The following is a 23,684-nucleotide window of genomic DNA, read 5'->3' as shown; positions in this document are numbered from 1 at the left end:
AGACTATTACAATGTGTTCCCTACTTGAAGTTAACTCTTAAATCCATTCAGAAGCTGAAGCGAGTACAGAATTCAGCAGCCTACTTTTTAAGCAGAGTATCTCACTTTAAGTACATTTCATCAGTGCTTCATTATCTTCACAGGCTGGCTTTAGGTTTCTGGGAACACTTTAAGGTATTAATTTTGGCCTATAAAGCCCTATTAAATGGCCTGGGGTCTACTTACCTGACAGACCCACTCCCCTATGCCATACTGCAACAACTGAGATCAGCAGAGGCATTCAAGCTGCAGCTTCCTTGGTTGAGAGAGAAGCAGCTTCTTGTAGGGCACTTTCTGTGAAAACACGCCAACTTTCAAGCTTTTACACCTACCAATCTGAAACAGTCTAAATCTGTGGACCTTCAGAGTATGCTGCAAAGCTCACCTTTTTACTGGCTTTTAGGGGCAGGGGAGAGTAGAGAGAGGATGGGGGAGGAGAGGGTGATATCTTTTTGATATATAGGATAGCTGTTTATTTCTGATTTATGGTGGAGTTTGCTTCTGATTTTCCCTTACATTTTTAAAGTGTCAAGGTGCCAAGTGTCTGGGGTAGGTACATTAGAATTCTAAAGAAATAGAATAAATATTTGTCAATTTTGCAGGGCTAATATGTAGTGTTATCAGAACATACATTGTAATGTTCTGTGCTTGGCATGATAGTTTTAAACAGCATTTCCCCAGCTAAAGAAGACAGATCAATGAGTCATTTTAATCCAACAAGGTTTTCAAAAAATAACCCAGTGATTCATAAAGTAGATTCTTTCTCTTTTTAGAATGGCTCCTGGGAATCGTGAGATTCTGCAGCTCTTCCCTTGTTCCTAAAAAGGAATGTCAGTGCAACAATGTATACAAATTAAATCACATCTCTCTGAAATACATGGTGGAAAATGGGAGAAATGAGCTGTTTATCTTAGAAAGGTTTAATCAGTATGTAAGAGTAACTTATCAATAGGCGAATAGAAGCATTTATTAAAAATGAAAACAACCTACAGATTTGGCAGCCTGCTCACTGCAGGTCAAAAACCAAACACAGCAAGTGGTTTGAACAACTGTATGTGGAATCATGCTCAGTTCTTTCCCACTCTCAGCAATGAAAACAAATCCTCACTCCCTCCCTTTCACAATTATTAGACGTTAAAGAAAAAAAATGAAAATGAACAAGCAATCACTGGCCAATGTAAAGCGGTCCACACAGCTGCAACAAATATGTGGTTTTCATTTTACAGTGAAAACACCAAGCACAGCACTGGTTTAGGAGAACACATTACATTTGCACAATATGCTCCACTTTTACTCATAGCATAATGCTTTCTGGAACCTCCCATATCATCAGCACCAGTGGGGAAAACAAGGTGAATCAGCCAAGTCTACTAATCAGTAAAAGGAAGCACACGTAGACAATTACTCAGTATATTACAATTCCTTGTACAAAAAAGGGTGCCAACATGCTTTATAAACAACTGGAGAAAGGATTCCAGCTCCAAACTTACAAATTAAACAGACAACAAAATTTAGGATGGGGGTAAGATGCAACAAAAAACAAGGAACAGAGGTAAACACAAGTATGTGCTTTGAGAGTTTGTGCTATTTGTAAATACTGCAGTTGATTTTGTTAATCTTACTGAGGTGAGAACAACAGAGATGTATGCTTACTGGAAATAGGTTTTAAGGAGAGACTTGGAGGTGAAGAGGGTAGAGACATGGCATATCAGGCAGGGAGGGAATTTCAGGCATAAGGGGCTTTGTGGAAAGTGCAAAGATGAGACTGAGAGAACATGTAAGAGGCAGTTAATTGTATGGCTTGTGCAACAAACAGAGGATCACAATGGTGAATCCAGTCCAGACATTTGTTTTTTCCTTCCAAACAAATCAGCTAGGTCTAAGTTCCAAGTGGCATGTCAAAGGCAGTAAAACTGAATCTAGGGAGATTTTGTACCTGTACAAGAGAGAAAATTATTACTCTTAATGGGCAGAAGGGAGGGACAGACAAATAATGTGGGGGTGGAGGAGAAAATATAAACCTTTGTCATTCAGCAAGTCCAATTCCATCTCTACTTCCTCACAACGTGTGTCATCGGAGTATGATCCGGCCCAAGAACAACAGTAAAGGCTAAGGGATAGGAAAAAGGAGCAGGGAAGTAGGCTTAGGTACCAGGGGCAATAAAAGGAAAAATATAAATCAGACAACCAGAAGAGCATCAAGAAGAAAGTCACAGAGGCTTAATACAGGCAGTGGTTCTCAACCTTTTTGGGTTCAGGACCCATTTGTAAATGTTTATGGCCTGTCACGACTCAGAAAATAGTCTGGGGGTAGAGGCCCTGGAGTAGTTTTGATTGGATCCTGCCCCCTGGGGAGCTTGGGTCCTGCCTGGCACTTACCCCACAGTGGCAGCTCCTGTTCTGTGGGGCTGGCTAGACTTGGCTCTCTGCTCCAGGCATTGTAACCTCTGGGGTTGCAGTGCCACTCAGGTTTGGCCCCAGTCCCCTGACTGGAGCAAATCTGCTTGAGTGGCGTTATGACCTGGCTCATGGGGGTTGCAGTGACACTCACTCAAATTTGGTCTACCTGGACTCCTGTCATCATGATGGCTGGGGCAAACCTGAGTGGCGGCACTGGAACTCCAGAGGTTGCAGTGCCTGGAGCATGAGATAGGAGTCACAGGAGCTGCCACACAACCCTTTGAAACATTCTGGCGACCCAATTTTGGGTCCCAACCCACTGGGTGAAAAACCCTGATCTAGAGGCTCAATAAGAACTAGCGGGAAAGAAGACTACCTCTGCAGCAGGGGGCACTTGCAGGTTTAAACTATTGTATATGGTGGATTCTCTGTTCACTTGAAGTCTTCAAACCATGATTTGAGGACTTCAGTAACTAGATTATCGCTCTATTACAGGAGTGGGGTGGATGAGGTTCTGTGACCTGCAAGGTGCAAGAGGTCAGACAAGATGGTCCTGTCTGGCCTTAAAGTCTATTAGTCTACACAAGAAGGGAACGAGAACAGTTTTGTACCCTAATCTTTTTGCTTAGAAACATTCCCATCAATACAGAATATGAAGTTTCTTCTTCATCACTATACAGGATTCACAGAGATGGACCAAGAAAATGGTGTTTGCATCTGGATTAAGTGTAGATTAAGTTTAGAGTTAGTCAGCACCAACTTGTTCTAGTGCAACTTTGCTCCAAAGAAAAATGGAAGCTTTAGAAAGTCAATTGTTAATTTGAATCTTGGCTGCATCCAGACTGGGGTACATATTCCATTCTAATTTTGGATTTGATGTGAAACAAAAATTGTACGGATAGGCATAGATAAAGAAAATTCAAATATATAGCCTGGGCCAAATTCACCATTCTAATTCTGGCCATCTCTATTTACATTATAACTGAGCAGGAAAATTAGCAGAGTAGAAGTACAGGTAAGAGAAATTGGATAGGAGGTGAAGCACAAGTTGGAGACCTACTGATATAAAAACCATGAACTAGAAAAGGACAGTTAATAGCAGCAAATGGGATCACAAAGCAGCACAAGAAAGGATTGCTCTCCGTAATAAGACTACATAAGACAGACACACAGAACAAAATTCAGACAATTAGGCCAGATCTATATTAAGTGATTGCAATAATGCTTAAATAACCAAAGGAAGTTTTAATTCAGAAAATCTTAAATATTTAAGAATGACACTGCCATTAAGTAGAGTGCCAGCTGTGCATTTGGTTCCAGAGGACTATGCAATAGAAAATTCTAATAAAGACAATTACAGAAAATGCAACAATGGCCACAGTGTTAAATGCCTTTTTGCTTTAGTTTTCACCCAAAAAATTAGCAGTGATTGGACAACTAAACATAGTGAACATCAGTGTAAATGGGATAGGATTTGAGGCTAAAATAGGAAAAGAACAAGTTAAGAATTACTTAGACAAGTTAGAAGAACAGGAGTACTTGTGGCACCTTAGAGACTAACAAATTTATTTGAGCATAAGCTTTCGTGGGCTACAGCCCACTTCATCGAATGCATGTAGTGGAAAATACAGTAGGAAGATATATATATTCACACACACACAGAACATGAAACAATGGGTGTTACCATACTCACTATAAGGAGAGTGATCAGTTAAGATGAGCTATTATCAACAAGAGAGAAAAAGAACTGTTTGTAGTGGTAATGAAAATGGCCCATTTCCAGCAATTAGACAAGTTAGATGTCTTCATATCAGCCGGGTCTGATGAAATACATCCTAGAATACTTAAGGAACCGGCAGAAGAGATCTATGAGCCATTAGCGATTATCTTTGAGAACATGTGGAGAACAGAAGAGATCCAAGAGGACTGGAAAAGGGCAACTATAGTACCTATCAAGAAAAATAATAAGGACAACTGTTGGAATCACAGACAAGTCAGCTTAACTTTGGTACCCGGAAAGATAAAGGAGCAAATAATCAAACAATCAATCTGTAAGTACCTAGACAAAAATAAGGTAATAAACAACAGTCAACAGCCAAGAACATGTGTCAACCCAACCTAATATCCTTTTTTGACAGGGTAACAAGCCTTGTGGATAGAGGGGAAGTAGTAGATGTAATATATCTTGACTTTAGTAAGACTTTTGACACTATTTCACATGACCTCTTAAGCAAACTAGGGAAATATAGCGTAGATGAACCTCCTATAAGGTGGTTGCATAACTGGTTGGAAAAGCCTACTCAGAAAGTAGTTATCAGTGGTTCACAATCAAGCTGGAAGGGGGTCCCACAAGGCTCTGTCCTGGATCTGGTTCTATTCAATATCTTCATAAATGATTTGGATAATAGCAAAAAGAGTATACTTATAAAGTTTTCAAAGGATACCAAGCTGGGAGGGGTTGCAAGTGCTTTGGAGGATAGGATTAAATTCAAAATGATCTGGACAAACTGGAGAAATTGTCTGAATACAATAGGATGAAATTTAATAAGGACAAATGCAAAGTACTAGACTTAGGAAGGAACAATCAACCGCACAAATACAAACTGGGAAATGACTACCTAGGAAGGAGTAATGCAGAAGAATGATCTGGGGGGTTATAGTGGATCACAACTAAATGAGTCAACACTGTAATACTGTTAACTTGTTTTGCAACATCATTCTGGGATGTATTAGCAGGAGGGTTACAAGCAAAACATGAGAAGTAATTCTTCCACTCTACTCAGCAGTGATAAGGCCTCAACTTGAGTACTATGTCCAGTTCTGGTACCACACTTTGAGAAAGATGTGAACAAATTGGAAAAAGTCCAGAGGAAAGCAACAAAAATGATTAAAGGTCTAGAACAGGAGTAGGCAACCTATGGCACATGGGCCAAAGGCGGCACACAAGCTGATTTTCAGTGGCACTCACACTGGCCACTGATCCGGGGGGCTCTGCATTTTAATTTAATTTTAAATGAAGTTTCTTAAACATTGTAAAAACCTTCTTTACTTTACATACAACAATAATTTAGTTGTATATTATAAACTTATAGAAAGAGACCTTCTAAAAATGTTAAAATGTATTACTGGCACGCAAAACCTTAAATTAGAGTGAATAAATGAAGACTCGGCACACCACTTCTGAAAGGTTGCCGACCCCTGGTCTAGAAAGCATGACCTATGAGGAAAGATTGAAAAAATTGAGTTTGTTTCATCTAGAGATGAGAAGACTGGGGTGGAACATAAGAGTCTGCAAGTATGTAAAAGGTTGTTATAAAGAGGAAGATGATAAATTGTTCTCCTTATCCAGTGAGGACAGGACAAGAAGTAATAGATTTAAATTTCAGCAAGTGAGATTTAGATAAGATATTAGGAAAACCTTCTAACCGTAAGGGTAGTTATACACTGGAACAAATTACCTAGGGAGGTTGTGGAATCTCTGTCTAACCTGTTCTTAAAAACCGCCAATGACGAACACCTATCAGGGATTATCTAGATAATACTTAGTCCTGCCTCAGTGCAGGTAACTGAACTTGATGACCTATCAAGGTCTCTTCCAATCCCACATTTCTATGATTCTAGAAACATTGCCATTTTACAGATGTGCAAGACAGAGAGATTAAGTTACTTGCCTGGGTGGCAGTGTGGATTTGCCATGGGCCATGATCTTTAAAATCTATTTGCTAATACTGGTTCTCATATGACTTACTGTATAACTTTAGGCAACTACTGTTTTCAAATTGGATTATAATCCTCATTTTTAAATGAGGATAAATTATATTTGCTTACTTCACAGTGTTCCTTATGTAGGAAGTATTAGTAAGTCCAGTCAGTGGCAAAGTTGGGAATAGAGCACTGTTCATTACGCTAGGCCACATGGCAAATGTGAGTCATCTCCTGTGATGGGTCAGAGGAGCCCCATACCAATAAAGGCAGCGTTAAGGAGAACCTTTTAGCTCAGCTAGCCCTGCCTAGCTATACCTATGGCCACTGCCAAGCCTGGAGGGGGAATAAAAGCAGACAACCTGGCTCAGTTCAGGGCTGACTGGCCAGGAAGGAGCTCTGCCTCTCTTTACTTACAGAGTTGTGGAGATAGCCTTGCTAGCTGGAGCAGCCATTGGGAGGAACAGTTAGACCCCAAGGAACATGTAATGCTCAAATCATAGGCCTTGTCTATACTACCGCACTAAGTCAACCTAAGTTACGCTACTTCAGTTATGTGAATAACGTAACTGAAGTTGACGTAGCTTAGGTCAACTTACCACAGTGTCTACAACACTCTGTGTCGATGGGAGATGCTCTCCTGCCAACTTACCTTACTCTTCTCAGGAAGCTGCAGTACCAGAGTCGACGGGAGAGCGCTCTGCCATCGACTTAGCGGGTCTTCACACCAATAATTTAGCAATACATATGCTAAATAATACACCAATAATTTAGCATAAATATGCTTTGCGGTACCAAAGCTCATTCTTTTAAACCCATGATTACAGCATTTTCTGGATGCTTTGCTTATCATGCATCCATAACCTTAAAATTTGTTCCTACTGTTCACAGCTTCTATGGAGAAAACTGATGAGAAATTAATCTTAATTATCCTCCTCCTCCTGTGCAGATGTGGTATTACTACTCCCACTTCATATTCTGAAAAATATATTTTTATGCAAGCTATCATTTTTGTAACACTACACCAATGTCAGTGCCTTAGTCACAATACCATGTTTTAAGAGTAAACACTTACTGATCCCTATTAATGAGGAAACAAAAATTTCCTCAGTTGTTTCCCCAGGACTTTCATGGGGGTACCTCTGATCAACCCACACAGTTGGTCACACCTTGAACCTGGTGTTTGGATTACATATTGATACAGAAGAGACCACAATAAAGCCACTGCTTTGGCTACACTATTACCCCACTAAGGCAATGGTGAGAATTCTCTAGTAACCAGACAACTCATGATCCTAGTCTGTCCACAAATTCCCAGGGATCCCATCAAATTCCAAAACATGGTAAAAGTCAGAAGCACTCTGCCTACAGGTCAAATAATTACGGCTCTGGTGAGCCATCCTCCTCTACACATAGCCACTGAAGTTCTGATTCCCAAATGATGGCTTCCTCCTAACTGTCCATACAAACCTCCTTGGTTTTCTGACAGCCTGATCCAGACAACAAGAAGAAAATGGCACAAAACAAGAAGATTAAACATCAGTGGCATCTAGCCCTTCTATGTGAAGCTAAAGTGCTGCAATAGATCTCATCAAATGAGGTACTACATGAAATAAGGTTGAATAGCTACTTGAAGGGTGGGAATTAAGTCAAAAGTCCCCAGAACTATCTAAAACCTGTGGGGTCTTGTGGAAGGATATATTTATCATTCTCTATAGTGGTAAATGCTCAGTTCACAAAATCATATTACATGACACAGAATCGCATGAAGTCTGAACCTTCAAACTCTTCAAACATTAATTAAGTGGGAGTTCTGCACATGGCGAGCTTGCAAATTTGGGCCTTGTCACCGGTATCCCTCAGCCTCATTGGTGATCTAGAAATGTAGTGATAATTAGTAATCCTGGCTGGGTGTCATGGAGTTTAGTTAGAATGACTGACCCCAGCTGTGGAGAATCAGAGAGAGGATTATTTAAACAGCTGAACTCAGTCAGGGAGAAGACCCAGGAGACAGGAACAAGGAGAGTTCCCTCTTTGAGAAAGGCCTGGGAAAACTAGGCTGGAAAAGAATCAAAGGGAGCAAGACAGGCCTGCAAGGAACAGAGAAATCCCTGAGGTAAACTGCCAAAGTCCCTGGGGGAAAACGTGCTGGGGAAAAAACAGCTTAGGAGAAATTCTGCAGGATCTAGGAGTATACGCAAAAGCAGAAGATAATTCAGAGAGGCCTGAGAGGGGCAGAAGAATTATTAGTTGGAAGACTCATTGTTGGACTCTTATTACTCCTGGAAGGGGAGTGAACTTTTGTACCTTGGCCGGAGGGGTAGGCCACAAAACACCCAGATAAAGACTGTTGGGAAAAGACACAGACAGGCCACTGTGGGGCCAAAGAAGTGGCCACATGGGGGAGAGGGGGTGGGACAGAGGTACAAGAGGCGAAGTCCCCTGCAATATAGTGCCCTGATGCCAGGGGAGTGCTACAGCAGTAAGAGCAACCTATTACAGCTCTTGATCTACTAAAATAACTCAATTTCAGTTGGCCAATTAAGAATGAATAGATGACATTAACAGGTATCCCCATTCCTTTATCTGGAACATATGACATCATAAAATCTCACTCAGACATGCACGTTCAATTATTTGAAATCTGGAAAACCTGCCTTATAGTGAGAGATTTAAGGAGCTTACTTTATTTGGTTTATACAATAGACAGTTAAGAGATGATGTCATCAAAGTCTGTAAATACCTACATGGACAAAATTTGTAACAGTAGAAGATTCTTTAGTGGACAAAAGCATAACAAAATCTAATCTCTGGAAGCTGAAGCTAGACAAATTCAGACTAGAAATAAGGTTCAAATTTTAAACAAAGGATAATTAATCATTTGAACAGCTTTTCTAGGGATGTCATGGATTATCTATCCTTTGAAGTCTTTAAATCAAGACTGGATGTCCTTCATAACATATTCTGCAACTCAGACAGAAATTATGGGCTTGATCCAGGAATTATTGGTGAAATTCTATGGTCTGTGTTATGAAGGAGGTCAGATTAGAAGATCACAGGAGTCCCCTTCTGGCTTTAAAATGTATGAATCATAATTATGACAATTTTTTTAAGGTCTTAACAACACATTACACACTTTCAAACTGACATTATGTCTTTCAGTAAAATAATAATCTCCCCAAGGTCAGAATCTGAGTATATTTTGACCAACTGAATGCAAGTGGATTTGTATTACAAGTGAAAGGAAATTTGTCGCACAGCTGAAGAGTCTGGGTTTATTTTACTGATTGTGTTGATTGGAAATTCATTAGTTATTACTATTATTTATTAGACTGACTTAGTAAGAGTTGTGTGTTGTGAATTCCCTTTTAGTTTTCTTTAAGTGTGTGTGTGGGGGGGGGGGGGGGGTAGCAGACAACACAGCATAGGTAGTAATCTTGGTGGTGATAGAGAAAATAGTGGCTTGGGAATGGGGAGGGCAGCAGCGAGATTGTGTGGTGATGTCCCAGGGTAGCAGGGATTTCAAGTTGTAAGTATGTAAGCAGGAGTGGGATATAAGGTGATATGGGAGTTTGAGGAGCTCAGGTAATGAGGTGAGTGGGGCTTTGTACAGGAGAAGCAAAAAGGCAGATAAGGATTAATGCTTTTCCTGCCTTCTCTGCCCGACAGACTACTATGATTAGCAACACAGAGACTCTTCTCCCTGGCAAGCTGTAACAAGTGCTACACACCTCCATGCTCCCCCACATTCCAGCTCTTTCCCCATCCCCTGCAAAAGATGCATTAACTTCCTGCTAGTTCCCAAAACTGCTGAGCTGCACGATGTTTGGAAACATGAGTCCCACTGTGATTCATCTACAGATGAGTGCAGCAGATTTCTGGCAATGGAAAACCACAAAAGGCTTGTCAAATCCAGACTGTGCCCTCTTTTTTTTAAAATGAAGGTGCAGCCTTGTTTTGTCAGCACAGTTTAGCTGAAACCCCTCCTTTTCACCAGCCCCTCCCACTACTTCAGTCTCTAATAATGAGTGTGTCCCAGAGAAGAGGTGGTTACAGCAATTTGGGCCACTCCACAATGAAGGAGGCTGTCAAGTTGGGAAACAGCTGACAGATCTGAACAATTCCATTGTCTCTTTTTGGCAGAGATCAAATTGTTTATGATGAACGGGGAGAATAACTGACTAAATTATGATTTCAAAAGCAGTATGTGTCTAAGGTAGGGGTGTGTATGTATGTGTATATATATATATATATATATATACACACACCCACCCACCCACACACACACACACACACACACACCCACCCACACACACACCCACCCACCCACACACCAGTTATTTAGCTAGAGGACCCCTTGCCTCCCAGGATGCCACTTCAGATTTGGCGTGTGTGTGTGTGTCCGTCCGACCATGGTTTCAGGGGCTACTTTGGCACCTGAAAACTCTAGCTTTTTTGCAGATAACAATTTAGAAATTATCTGACAGAAGCAGTGTATCTAATTCCTATATAAAGAAAAAATATATACATAAACACCAATTAAAACCATATTTTAAGTAAGTTTAGCAAATGTTCCCAATCCCAAGCCTTGAGGTATCCGTTTTGGAGCCTTAACACAGATATCAGAAACACAAGTTTAATTCTTTGTATTCTATCTTTAGTAGTGATAAATAAAATCTGATTGCCCCTACAATTTTTTTTTAAAATGTCTTTGTAGAGGGGCGGACTCACCCCTGCGGCGCCTCCTGCTGGTCGTCTCCGGGAATTAGTTCATTTCAGCGCTGGAGCACCCCCTGCAGGCCAGTGGTTCGCCTGTCCTCCGGCCCCGTGCCCTTCCCAGGACCCGGTGCCCCTATTACTGAGCTGCTGCCCCCTGGCAGTATCCCACAGATCTGGGTCTCCCCTCCCTGGGGAACCCCCAGCCACTATCCCCACCTCACCTCAGAATAAGGCCACTGCCAGTCACTATCAAGACCCCACTCCCTGGGGCAGACTGCAGTATCAGCCACTCATCACTGGCAAGGGGGGTTTGGACCTGCTGCCTTGGCCTAGCCCTGGGCTGCCCTCTGCAACCCCCAGTACCCCTTGGCCTCCTACTAGGCCGCAGCCTGGGGCTTTCCAGGCTGGAGCTCCCCAGCTCCTCAGCCTGTCCCCAGCCCTGCTCCACTCAGGTACTCGGTCTCTAGCTCGCTGTAGCCAAGCCCTTCTCCCTCTGAAGGCAAAGAGAGACTGTTCGGCCTCTGGCTCACAGCCTTTTTATATAGGGCCAGCTGAGGCCTGATTGGGGTGTGGCCCAGCTGCAGCTGCTTCCCAATCAGCCCAGTTTAGCAGCTCCCAGCCACAACCTTCCCCCAGGGCTGTTTTAAGCCCTTCAGGGCAGGAGTGGGGTAACCACCCCGCTACAGTCTTATGTTCAAATTATGAAGAGGAGAATGAGACAGATAAATTTATTCCAGGAATGTTTAAAGGTAAATAAATTATTAAAAACAATCAATACTACTCCAGATATGAGCTAATACAATGGATAATGGCATGGTCTCATCTTGGAAAAATTGTTAATGGCCTTGTTGATATCCTGGTGTTTTGAAGCTTCACATTCACAGATTAAAATTACCAAGTCACTTAAGCATTCCTCTCCCATTGTGGATCTTAAATAGTCCTTTACTTTCTTGAGCACAGATAAGTACCTTTCACGTGATGCTGTAGAGACTGGAAGGCTCAACACAAAATATACACTAGACAGCAAAAGACTGATAACCCCTTGGTATGTCACTGAGAACATTCCAGAATTCAGAAATTGAAGTCAATTTTTTTGGTGCAATAGGTTTCTTGGCAACTTCGACTTCTGCATCCAGATCACAAAAATTGGTACCTGTTGATCCTGCAATTATTTTCAATTTCTCATAATCAAGAAAATTTTCACTTTTGGGGTCACAAGCAGTTAGTGCAGAAAGTAAACTGGAGTTGAAGTTGAATCCTCTATCAAGCTCAGCAAAAATTCTGTCCAGAACAGGATAGTAGAAATCAGATTTTATAGATTGAGTGCTCTTGGGAACATCATCATGTGTCAATGACTGACTCAGTGTACTAGAAACAAATAACAAGGCCATCTTGAAGGATACTTTGTTAGGTCTTGTTGCCATTTTTTGTATTGCTGTGCTGATCGGTTCCGACTGCCTGACCCGGACTACCAGTTTCAAGTTCCTTGGCAATGATCTCAGCTTCATCACATAGTTCTTTCCATTTGCTTTCAGATGTTCTTATTTCTTGAAGAATAGCAACATTGCTTGCTACTAATTCCATGGCACTTGATAAATTCAATTTTTTATTCTGCAATTCTTCTAAAGCACTATTCAAAATTTTGAATATTCTTTCCAAAACCAAGAGATTCAACAGAAAGGGATAGCTCCTTAGCCTTACCATCAAGTCCTTTCCAGAGGTAACTGATGGTCCATCAGCTCTCTGAACTGAAATGGCTTCCGGTGTTTCCACTACAGTGCCGTAACTAACATGCAGTTTTCAGAGGGAGTCATACTGGTACGACCAGCGAGTTTCACATACTGTACGTAGCTCAAGTACCTTCTGGCCTAGCACCTGCTGTGCCTTAAACAGTTCATGGTGCTTGTAACCACTGCTAAAAAAGATGTACAGTTCCTTAGCAAATGCAAAGACTTCCTGATACTGGGTGATGCTGGAATATGTATCTGCAATGACAAGATTAAGCCTGCGAGCATGGCAGTGCACATAAATGCCAGGAATAATCCTTTCCTGAATTTGAGCTTGTACTCCTGTTAAATGCCCACCCAGATAGAAGCTCCATCATAGCACTGAGCAACAATGTAATTAATATCAAGCTTCAAATGCTGTAGTTCTTCAATAATCATTTTTAAACAGATTCAGCATTTAGATTTTCCATGTGGAAGCAGCCCAGAATTCGTTCCTGAATGATTCCTTTTCGATAGCAGCATAAAAGGAGACACAGTTCTTTTTTTTTGATGCATCTTTAGTTTCATCAACAAGGACAGAAAAATACTTGACTTGTCCAACCTCTTCAACAATGCTTTCTCTCGGGAGTTCTGCTGCAGAATGTATTAAATCATTCTGGTACTGGTGAGAGGAACAGTGTCTGTGACGCTGTATGGAATTTGGGGGACACTTTAGGATATTATGAACACCAATATTGTAAAATTGCAATGCGTTGTGCCAGATACACCATGTAAGATATCTGCAAAAATGTTATAATTTGTCAAGTATAATAATCTTGTTTATATGTTTGTATCACCTTTGTATTATGAGTTATAGATATGTACGTATGTCTGTATTTCAAACTTGGGCCTGGTCTACACTACGACTTTAATTCGGATTTAGCTGCGTTAATCCGAATTAATCCTTAACCCGTCCACACAACGGAGCCAGTTACTTCGAATTAAAGGGCACTTAAAATCGATTTCTGTACTCCACCCCGACGAGCGGAGTAGCACCAAAATCGATTTTGTTAATTCGAATTAGGGGTAGTGTGGCCGCACACCACCGAATTAATGTGGTTAAAATTAATGGGGTAGTGTGGCCGCACACCACTGAATTAATGTGGTTAAAAACCGAATTAATGTGCTTAGTGTGGCCGCGCACAATCGAATTTATACAATCTGTTTCCCAAATTCGAATTATCTAAATTCGAATTAATCTCGTAGTGTAGACGTACCCTTGTGCTATGCTTCTGGGTGACACCCCCAGAGAGTTTGACATCAGCACTGCCTAGCCTGCTTGATGGCTCATCAAGGAACATCAACTGTACAATTAACCCATTGAAAGGGTCAAGGGCTACACCTTATGACTCAGCAAGGCATGCAGGCGCATGCATATGGATAGAACTCTAAGGCTTCCAGGCCATGTGCTGGGCAGCTTGTGTTTGGAACAAAGGAAGCACAAGCCACATGGCAAAAGACGATAAAAGGCAACTGCATCTTTTCCATTTTGTCTTCAGTGCTGCTTCTTACCTCTGGAGTAACCTTTCTTCAAACAAAGCTCTGAACAAAGGACTGAATGACCCATCCAAGCTGTGGATGTGTTCCAGAGGGACTTTCAAGCCAATAAACTCACCAATACTGCTAGGAGTCTGATACATGAACTTTGAATCTTTGTATGTATGTGAGTGCTTTACCATTTAACATCTCTCTTCTTGTTCTTTTTTCTTTATAATAAACATTTAGTTTTAGATGCTAAAGGATTGGCTGTCAGTGTGGTATTTTGAGTAAGATCCAAACCTATACTGACCTGGTAAGGTGGCTGACCATTTGGGGTCAGAAGAACATTTTGTATATGTGACCAGAGTTTAAATAGTTTTTCACTGTACTGGACCTGTGTGCTGACTGGGCGTGAGAGAACTGGAATGCAATAAAGGGGGCTGTGTGATTTCCTTTTTCAGCTTCTCAATAACCAGTGTGGGGGATCAGGAGCACAATTTGTGACTGGCTGGGGAGTTTAACTTCAGGGTTACCCACCAGTCTTGGGAGTATCTGCTCTCCCTTTTGCAGCCTGCCCTGAACTTGGCATTTCCAGTAAGGGCTGCCCCAGACACACTGGATCACAGTGTCCATACTTGCTTCTGAATCTGTTCAAAAGGCTGGGCTGAGTGGAAGCAACCAGCTCAAGAATTTCCATGAAATTGCCTTGATTGCTAGAGTTACGTATTTCATCATGCCCTGGAAAAGCAATACCATGCAGTGCATGGACACCTTTAACAGTGTCTCAATATGCTGGCAATTTTCAGCTGTGGAGCCTGACGACTAGAAACAAGTTGATCTGCAACACTTTTGGAACTGCTGATCCTAAGTTTCAAGTAGTTTTGCCATGAAATGAAAACTGCCGTATGCCTGGAACTGAATGGATGTTGTTTTAACAAACTATGAAAATCTTTCCATTTCTTAAAGCTATGCCCAATGGATGTTCTGTTGTTGAATTATTCTCCTGGTCCAATTTTGCTCTGAGTAGCAAAATGATGGCATGGAAAGCAAAAAACAGAATCCTCTACAACTGAGTATTCAATAAAGGGGTACAAAGAAAACCAACTACAGTTGAAACGTCCACCATTTGTAGGATATAAATCCACCTTAGGCTGTATTGGTTGTTCCTCTTTGTGCAATGAAATAAGCTGTGGAGATGATGTTTTTCCTGTCATGAACAAAACCTTCTGCCCCCACTGGTGATGTCAGAGCACACAGGACATCCTTAGATGTGTAGTTGGTGGCCACTGATATACTGGCACAAGGATCATTATCCTTTTTGTTTTTCTGTGTTGACTGCAGGACAATGTTACTTGAGGAAGCATTTGCACAGTTCATTTTCAAGGATGGTTCTTCATTGTCACAGTTTTAATGGTCAGAGGCATTTCTTTTAAAAAAAATGATAAAATATTCCTCTGCCGTGGTGGTACAGGTGCCATTGTACATGAGAATTTTTTTTAAATCAACTTTTAAACTAAAATATAATAAGAATAGTGTACATTTTATTTTATTACTATATTTCTATTAAATTAAATATTATTTAAAGGCAATACAGCAATGCCTTTCAATGAGGCAGTGAATACTTGTGCAATTAATGAAACAAAAACACATAAAACAAATATAAAAGTTTGTTTTTTTTGTTTGTTTGTTTGTTTTTTTTTTTTTACTTTTTTCAGGCTTTGGCTTCGGCACTGAGTGGCGGGGCTCAGGCTTCGGCCCTGGACCTCAGCAAGTCTAACACCATCCCTGGCGACCCCATTAAAATGGAGTTGTGACCCACTTTGGGGTCCCAACCAACCCACAGTTTGAGAACCTCTGATCTACTCTATTTTAGTCAATTTTTTTCATGCCATTAAAACTGTCTTTACTTAATTTTAACATACACAATTAAGTTTTATTTTCTCTTTTATTAAGAATGGGGATTTATTTTTCTATTTATTTTGGCATTTACATTTATCAGTCATAATCATGTACATGACTCACTAACACTTGACTCCATCGTTACTATTAGTATCAGACTTGGAACCGTATTTCTCTCTTTCAAATGTTAAGTTATTTTACAGATATAATTAAAAATACAATTTGAAAATAAGCGACCTTCATCTGCACAGTGTCTAAACGTAGGTATTTCGCTAATGTTAATGACACTAATTGATATTAAATAGTTGCTTTATTTTTTTTTCTTGAAATTGGCATGCCTAAGGTGAGTACAAGCTAAGTTTACATTCTAGAAGGCTACTACTATTTGATTGTACCACTTTAAATAATAAATGACAAAGCAGAAGATGGTAATAAAAGTAATAATGATAATTACTCCAGCCAGGGCAGGTTAGACATTTTAGAACTCGCTACTCAAAGAATTAAATTTAAGCATAAGAGAAAATTAAGAAATACATAGACCAGTAAAAAAAACTAAAAGAACAGTACTGTAATCCTTAAACTTTGAAAGAATAAAATTACAGAGAATATATGTGCATTGCACATTTTGACAGGCAGTACCAAGAAGTGACAACAACAAAATCCCCTAAACTAGTTAAAAACTATAATAATATTTTTTTAAAATCCCTGGCCTATTATTGTGTGTGTTTTCAGGCTGTCAGGGCAACAAGTTTACTTTGTAAGAACCTGAGTTCTTACATAGTGACATAGGAACATTATGAGTTCAGAGAGTTTACTTACTTTTACTCTCTTATGGAATTCAAATAAACAAGGTATTACGTTATAAAATGAAGCAGACTCTGCCAGAAGCCTGTCTGTGAACTTCAGTGAATACTGAAGTGATGGACTAAAGAATCAAGTGAATATGATGTAAGCAACTTAAATGGATTTTTTTTAATCAAAGTAAAATAAGAGACCAAATAATGACACATCATTATAAACAAAAAAACCCAACAACAACAACAACAACCTTACCAGAGAGGACGGAACACCATGTCTAAAAAGCAGAATTCTTCCAACCTCCATCAGTGTGTGTGTAGACACGGAACTGTTTCAACACAAGAATTGGCACCGTGAGCTAATAAACTTCCCGCTGAAGTGAAGAGCACCAAGAGGTGGTGGCTGGGGATTATGGGATTTGTAGGAACAGGCTAGGAAAATCAGCAAAAAGAATGTGACTGCACAAACTTCACATTTTAGATATGTGTATTGTTCGTAAAATTACAATGTGGTATGAAACATGGCGGGGGGGTAGGTGCCCCTCCTGTCCTCCCTATATGACGCCTTTGCCTGCCTCCCCCACCCCCAAAAGCCTGCAAAGTCGTCAGGGCAAAATTTGAAAAAAGAGAGCATTATTAAGTGTCTTTTCTGCAAAGTTTTCTTAAAAATATTACACAGAAAATTCAACTGTCCTCTGCCAAATTTTGAGACTATTTTTACTCACTGAAGTGTGAAACAGAAGGATTTTAGTCCTGAACTAAGTGTACATCTCAATTCAACCTTAACTGGAGTTCCAGTTAGGCTTGACAAAGCCCTGGCTGGGATGATTTAGTTGGGAATTGGTCCTGCTTTGAGCAGGGGGTTGGACTAGATGACCTCCTGAGGTCCCTTCCAACCCTGATATTCTATGATTCCCACTGATGCCTTCATTACATGCGCTAACAGATGTCTCATCAATGGAACATGCTATTCCCTAATAAATCCACTTGGGGTCACTAACTGACCATCAGTCAATGAATATTTGAAACACCATCTTCATGAAACTAGAGAATCAAAGCTTTTAAAGAAGTTTAATACAGTAATTTGATAGAAGTAATGAGGAATTATCTAATTATTACAAGAACATGTGAGACTAAATTCTTGGAATCAAGTGATTACATGAGAATCTCAGCTTTCATTAACAAAGTAAGTTTCTGGCCCTCACTGTTGTGACACAAAGCTTGAAAACATGACCCCAGTATATCAAGTTAGGAAATTGGAACGCAAATAAACAGCCCAACATTTTTTTTAAATCTCGTGATTTTTAAGCTAATCTCATGATTTTTTGGAGGGCCTGAATCAAGATTTGTGAACATTTAGGGTTGACATTATCAAGACAACGATTCCAAATCTGAGAACAGGTGTTGCTGTCTCCAAACACAGAAGTCAAGTCACTTGTCACACAACACACACCTGTGTTTGCACTTCAAACATCCAGCAAGTGTCAAAGTCCACACCAGACTCCACAACAGATGTCATGCTGAGATACTACCCCTTCTCAAATGAATATAGTACTAGCATTTTGGGCCCCAACAGAGTTCCCAAAGCATGATGCAATTATGTAACATGCACCCTATCTGTTCAGCTGCTCAACTAATTTTGTCTTAAATACATTATTTTCCCTGTGGGGTTGGTGCATACAGTACACTAACTGTGGAAACTACATAAACTAAAACAAATCCACTTACCTAATACAAGTTTTGCAGAATTTTTATCGGGTTTGCTAGTAATAGACTTGTGTTTATTGAACAAGTATTAGTGCTTTCATAACCCATCTGTTTGTCCTTTCGGATCCTGTAAGAAAATCGTAATGCTAATTTCTGCTATCTCCATCACTGCCATAGCAACAGACATAATCATATGCTTATTAGATTAGGCTCCCTGATTATCCAAAATCACCAGTATCTCCCTGTCTAGCAAACAATTTGCCAATTTTAGTTTATTAGGGAGTGGTAAATAATGAAGAGGACAGGTGACTGATACAGAGTGATCTGGATTGCTTGGTAAACTGGGCACAAGCAAACAATATGTGTTTTAATAGGGTAATTGTATACATCTAGGAACAACGAGTATAGGCCATACTTACAGGATTGGGGTCTCTATTCTGGGAAGCAGTGACTCTGAAAAAGCTTTGGGGGTTGTGATGGATAATCAGCTGAACATCAGCTCCAAGTGTGACACTATGGCCAAAAGAGCTAATGCAATCCCGGGATGCATAAACTGGGGAATTCTAAGTAGGAGTAGAGAGGTTATTTTACCTCAGTAGTTGGCACTGGTGAGACCACTGCTGTAAAACTGTGTCCAGTCTAGAACATACAATTCAAAAAGGATGTTTATAACTTGCAGAGGGTTCAGGGAAGAGCCACAAGAATGATTAATGGATTAGAAAACATACCTTATAGAGCTAAATAGATTGAGCTCCTTGAGTCTAACAAAGAAAAGGTTGAGGGGGTGACTTGATTACAATCTACAAATATTTACATGATGAAAAAATATTTAATAATGGGCTCTTCAATCTAGCAGAGAAAGTTATAACACAATCTAATGGCTGGAAGTTGAAGCTAGACAAATTCAGAGTGGAAATAAGGTATAAATGTTTAAGGATGAGAGTAATTAACCATCAAAACAGTTTCCAAAGGATCGTGGTGGATTCTCCATCACTGCCAATTTTTAAATCAAGAGCGGATGTTTTTCTAAAAAATATACACTAAGGATTATTTTGGGGATGCTCTATGGAATGTGTTATACAGAAGGTCAGAGTGGACGATAGATTCTAAGGCCCGAAAGGAACATTACTATGACTTTATGAGGTCACTTTGCCAATTTGTTAATTGCTTACCAATTATAAGGCACTTATTCCTTTGTATTTATGAATTCTTGTTGAAAAGCCGTGCAGGAGATTTTGGCAATAACGGACAGATCTGGAAACAAGAAGAGTGTGATAGCTCTGGCTGTATGAGGGAAGGAGATGGGTGTTCACAATTACAGACACTACAGAAGTATAAAAGAAAACTTTAAGACTTTGCATATTAATGCAAAGTGCTGCTGAGGCCAAATAAAAAATAAACCATGAATGATTTCAGCAAATGATGGAGAAGAGGAGCCTTTATTGAACATTTTGTTACAGTATTTTTCTTTAAATTGACTCCCAATTATATGAATAATTCTAGTGTTCGGGTAGCTGAGATCCTATAGTACTTCACTACAGAACCAAGCAGAAGCAACAGCAGATTACAGTAAAATACAATCTAAGTAAAACAAAAAAATATATAGATCTCCCCCAAACATTTACAAATAAGAGTTTATTCCAAGTAGTAACTGAACCCCAAACTCTAAACTATGACTACAGTCATTCAAACAATGACGGCATAGTAATAACCAGACATTGCATAAGATTGTTTAGTTTAGTGCATTTTAGTGTTACTGAAAGAGATACTGACAGCGTTGGCTAGAACCAAACAAAGCACATGCAGTTCCTGGACAAAATTTTACATGGGCCAAGATACTTTGAGGATCTGGGCCATGTTGTTTCGACAGCACCACAGTGCATCCAAGCTATTCCAGTATTCATCTGTTTTGAGAAGACTTCAAGTTATGTTTAGTGATGTGGAAAACTGTCCCTGAAGAATTGGTTTTCCTGGTGATCAAACTAATGTCTAAAAAAAAATTAAAGGCTAGTGCATTAAAATGCCATGTCACTTAACTAGCTTCCATGATATTTCTGTTCCAATATAAGGTACATATCCAATTATAGGACCCAGTTCATGAAAGCACTTGTGTCCGAGCTCTATTGAGTTCAAATGAAACAGGTGCTTAAGTGATTTTGTGGATAGGAATGTTTCTTGAATATGGGCCACAAAAATTAACTGCAAGTGCTATATGTTGAAAGTCAAATGACAAAATAAAAATCTAAGATTAAAACTAAATTCTTAAAGATAAATTGCTGATAAGCATTACCTTGTCATTTTATAACCTAACACCCTCTTACTCTGACGATTCATTAGTGTTACTTTCTCTACATCTGACACGTGGAAACAGTAAATGATTAGCTTAATTCAACCTCACCTTGGTTTTTGACACTGGGAACACAGGATACAAAAAAGATCAACACTCTCTTCCTGAACTTTGAATTGAACTCAGAATTCCTGAGAATCATCATTCCTCTTTATGTGTAGCAAATAGCTGTGAAACAGACTAAGAAAGTATGTCTTTCATCAACCTCTATTGGCTAAGTCACAGAGGACAACAGCCTACTACCACTACAGTTAGTTAGCTCAAGTGGCAAGAGATCTGTGCTGGGGGGGGGTCTAAAGATTCCAATTCTACTCATGACCCATGTAGTGGTCAATATGGTTTCTGGTTTTTTTCAGTTTGCTTTCTTTAAAACTTAGGAAATTTTATATATATATAAAAAGAATATTAAGGTTGCAAAATTGAACACTCAAAAGTGAGGAAATGCCAGAATTAAGGTTGCCTGCGCAAAGTTAATTTGGCCCCCTTTTGCTTAGGCATTATGACAGTCTTTAATTACATGATCATACTGTTACAGGGTCCTTTGGAAAGTACGTACTGAGTCAGGAGCTGACTCAGCCTGAGACTCAACTCCCCACCAATATACGTTTATTGAGACCAATTAAGTGAATAGAGCTATGGCTGAGGGGATATTTGAGAGGGAAGCAACCCTAGCAGCTGGGAGTATATAAATGGAGAGGAAGAAAGCTCGGGGGAGAGCAGAGAGCCCGAGGAAGGCAGAGATAGTCAGAACTGGCTGTTGCTAGTCCTGTTCCCATCCCCAGAAGTAAGTGGGGGAGATGGCTGGGGGAGGGTAAATATATGTAAATAGTACTACAGGTGGTGGCCTGCTTGACCACCACAAAAAAACACAATGCTGGTGAAGGATAACTGAAGTGGTGTGACAGACCCCATCTCATTCAATGCACAGGATGGACAGTACTCAGGGAATGAACCAGGATTGTATAATGAAGACGACTTATCTGTAGGACCCTCTACCTCATCTATTATAGAAGTAGGAAGTTATGCAGCAAATGAGGCAGGGGATTCAAAAAAGAAAAATGAAGGTGTAGTTTCAGCTGCCTTAACCACCACTGGAGAACTGGATTCTATCCCTGCCTCGATCATGTGAGCTGTGAGATTCTGGGCAAGTCACATAAACCAAAATTTTCACAGGTGGTCATTAACTGTGTTCCTCATTTTCTGCGTACCCAATATGAGATACCTGGGGACTGATTTGCAGAAGTGCTTAGCATTCTCAATTGCAACTCAATGGGACCTGTGGTCTGAATATATCAAGGCCTATGAAACTTTTATCACCCTTGACAATTTTGGACTTCACTCCCCATGTGTAAAATGGGGATAATAAATACATATCACCTTATTTCACATGGATATTGTGAAGAAATTAATTCATGTTTGTGAAGCATTATCAGCTACTACGGTGATGAGCACCAGAGAAAACAAAGGTTTCGGAGTAGCAGCCATGTTGTTCTTTTTGCGGATACAGACTAGGAGTACTTGTGGCACCTTAGAGACTAACAAATTTATTAGAGCATAAGCTTCAGAGAAAACAAAAAGACAGTTCTTTCTCTGAAGAGTTTACCATCTAGAAACTGATCATGCCCCAGAATCCTTTGTGCCATCTCCTTTGATGCACTGCTACACTCAGAATAAATGTATATGAGAAATATTTGTGAAATATTATTTGCATTGCTAAAGAAACTCACTACGTATAACTGTGCAAAAAACAGGGACAGACTCTTAGAGGAAGAAATTACAGAAGTAATGGGCCAAGGGGAATAAAATACACCAAAGCCTACATTCATATATAGGACAGCATATTTAAGGCCAATTCTGCCTTTGCTTCATATTTGCTTCATGCTTTGTCAGAGCAGTATGATACATATGTAGGTACAGCTATAGTATGTCAAACCATAATCACAATTTTAAAAAATTCTCAAAACCTCATTAACAGCAGTAGGGGCTACTCCTTGTACATTCATTTGGAAACTAAAAGTTCACCAGTGCTCAAGGTGTTTCTATTTTGTGCCATTTCTGAAATTTGGAACAGAACACTGTACAAGAAAGTTTTGATACTGGTGGTACCGTAGAGTTAAATCATGGTTTTCTCCCACTTCAATATATACGGATCTTGAAGATATGAGAGAATAAAAGGAAGCATATTTTTACTGGTGTATTATCAGCAACATGGATGCTATCATAACCAAAGAAATGAGAACCGTTTCAACTTAGTTTGGCGGAAAGACAAGAGGTGAAGATGTTGGGATCAGGATCGTCTTTCTTTCTCAAGGAGCAGCCTCAGCAAGACAGCTCTGAGACTAAATGTATTTCTCAATACCTGCCAGGAATAAAATCTCATAAAATTGCTATCATATTCTTGTACCAAACAGGATATGGAAGATACCAAGAAGTTGGCCAGTGTCTATACATATGTGAGAAAATCTTGAACTCCAATTGGTACATGTTGCAATCAAGATATTTTTCTCATGGGGCATTCTAGGCAACATCAAAAAGGGTATGCTGTACACAGAGATGTGTAATATCAGTAATTTACATCTGATGAGAGAATGGAACTACCAAGGACTACTCAACATAAGCCAAGATGTCAGCACAAGCCGGGCACCATCGTGTGCAGGCAATCAGCACGGTCTTTTACTGCTAGGGGCATGAAACACACTGTACAACCACCCCCACTTCTCCCTCCCCCCCACCCCAGACGCTGCCCCAGAACCCCTCCCCCCCACACACAGACCCTGCCCCAGAACCCCTCCCCCCCACACACAGACCCTGCCCCACCACCCCAGAGAT

General features: G+C 40.1%; 1 protein-coding gene across 6 annotated transcripts in view; it reads right to left on the bottom strand.

The window, feature by feature from the left end:
- WDR89 (WD repeat domain 89) overlaps positions 1–23,684 on the bottom strand; it is a 94,152-nt gene that overhangs the window by 8,746 nt on the left and 61,722 nt on the right. Inside the window, exons 2-5 of one of the 6 annotated variants that reach the window (XM_026654166.1) lie at positions 19,681–19,762; positions 19,100–19,147; positions 18,530–18,635; positions 17,058–17,233 (exon numbers count right to left, since the gene is read on the bottom strand). The exons of 2 other annotated variants lie outside the window; for them this stretch is intronic. The gene's annotated coding sequence lies outside the window, so the exon portion shown is untranslated. Of the gene's footprint in view, positions 1–8,826; positions 9,113–17,057; positions 17,234–18,529; positions 18,636–19,099; positions 19,150–19,680; positions 20,736–23,684 lie in introns of those variants that run through there. 3 more of the 6 variants (XM_024194425.3, XM_024194423.3, XM_024194426.3) reach the window with 3 other exon arrangements.

This window comes from Terrapene carolina, unplaced genomic scaffold (genome assembly GCF_002925995.2).
Source record: "Terrapene carolina triunguis isolate 2854851 unplaced genomic scaffold, T_m_triunguis-2.0 Scaffold189, whole genome shotgun sequence".
NCBI classification, from domain to species: Eukaryota; Metazoa; Chordata; order Testudines; family Emydidae; genus Terrapene; species Terrapene triunguis.
Note: the sequence above shows the minus strand (reverse complement) of the source record. Positions and strands in the feature narration are given on the sequence as shown.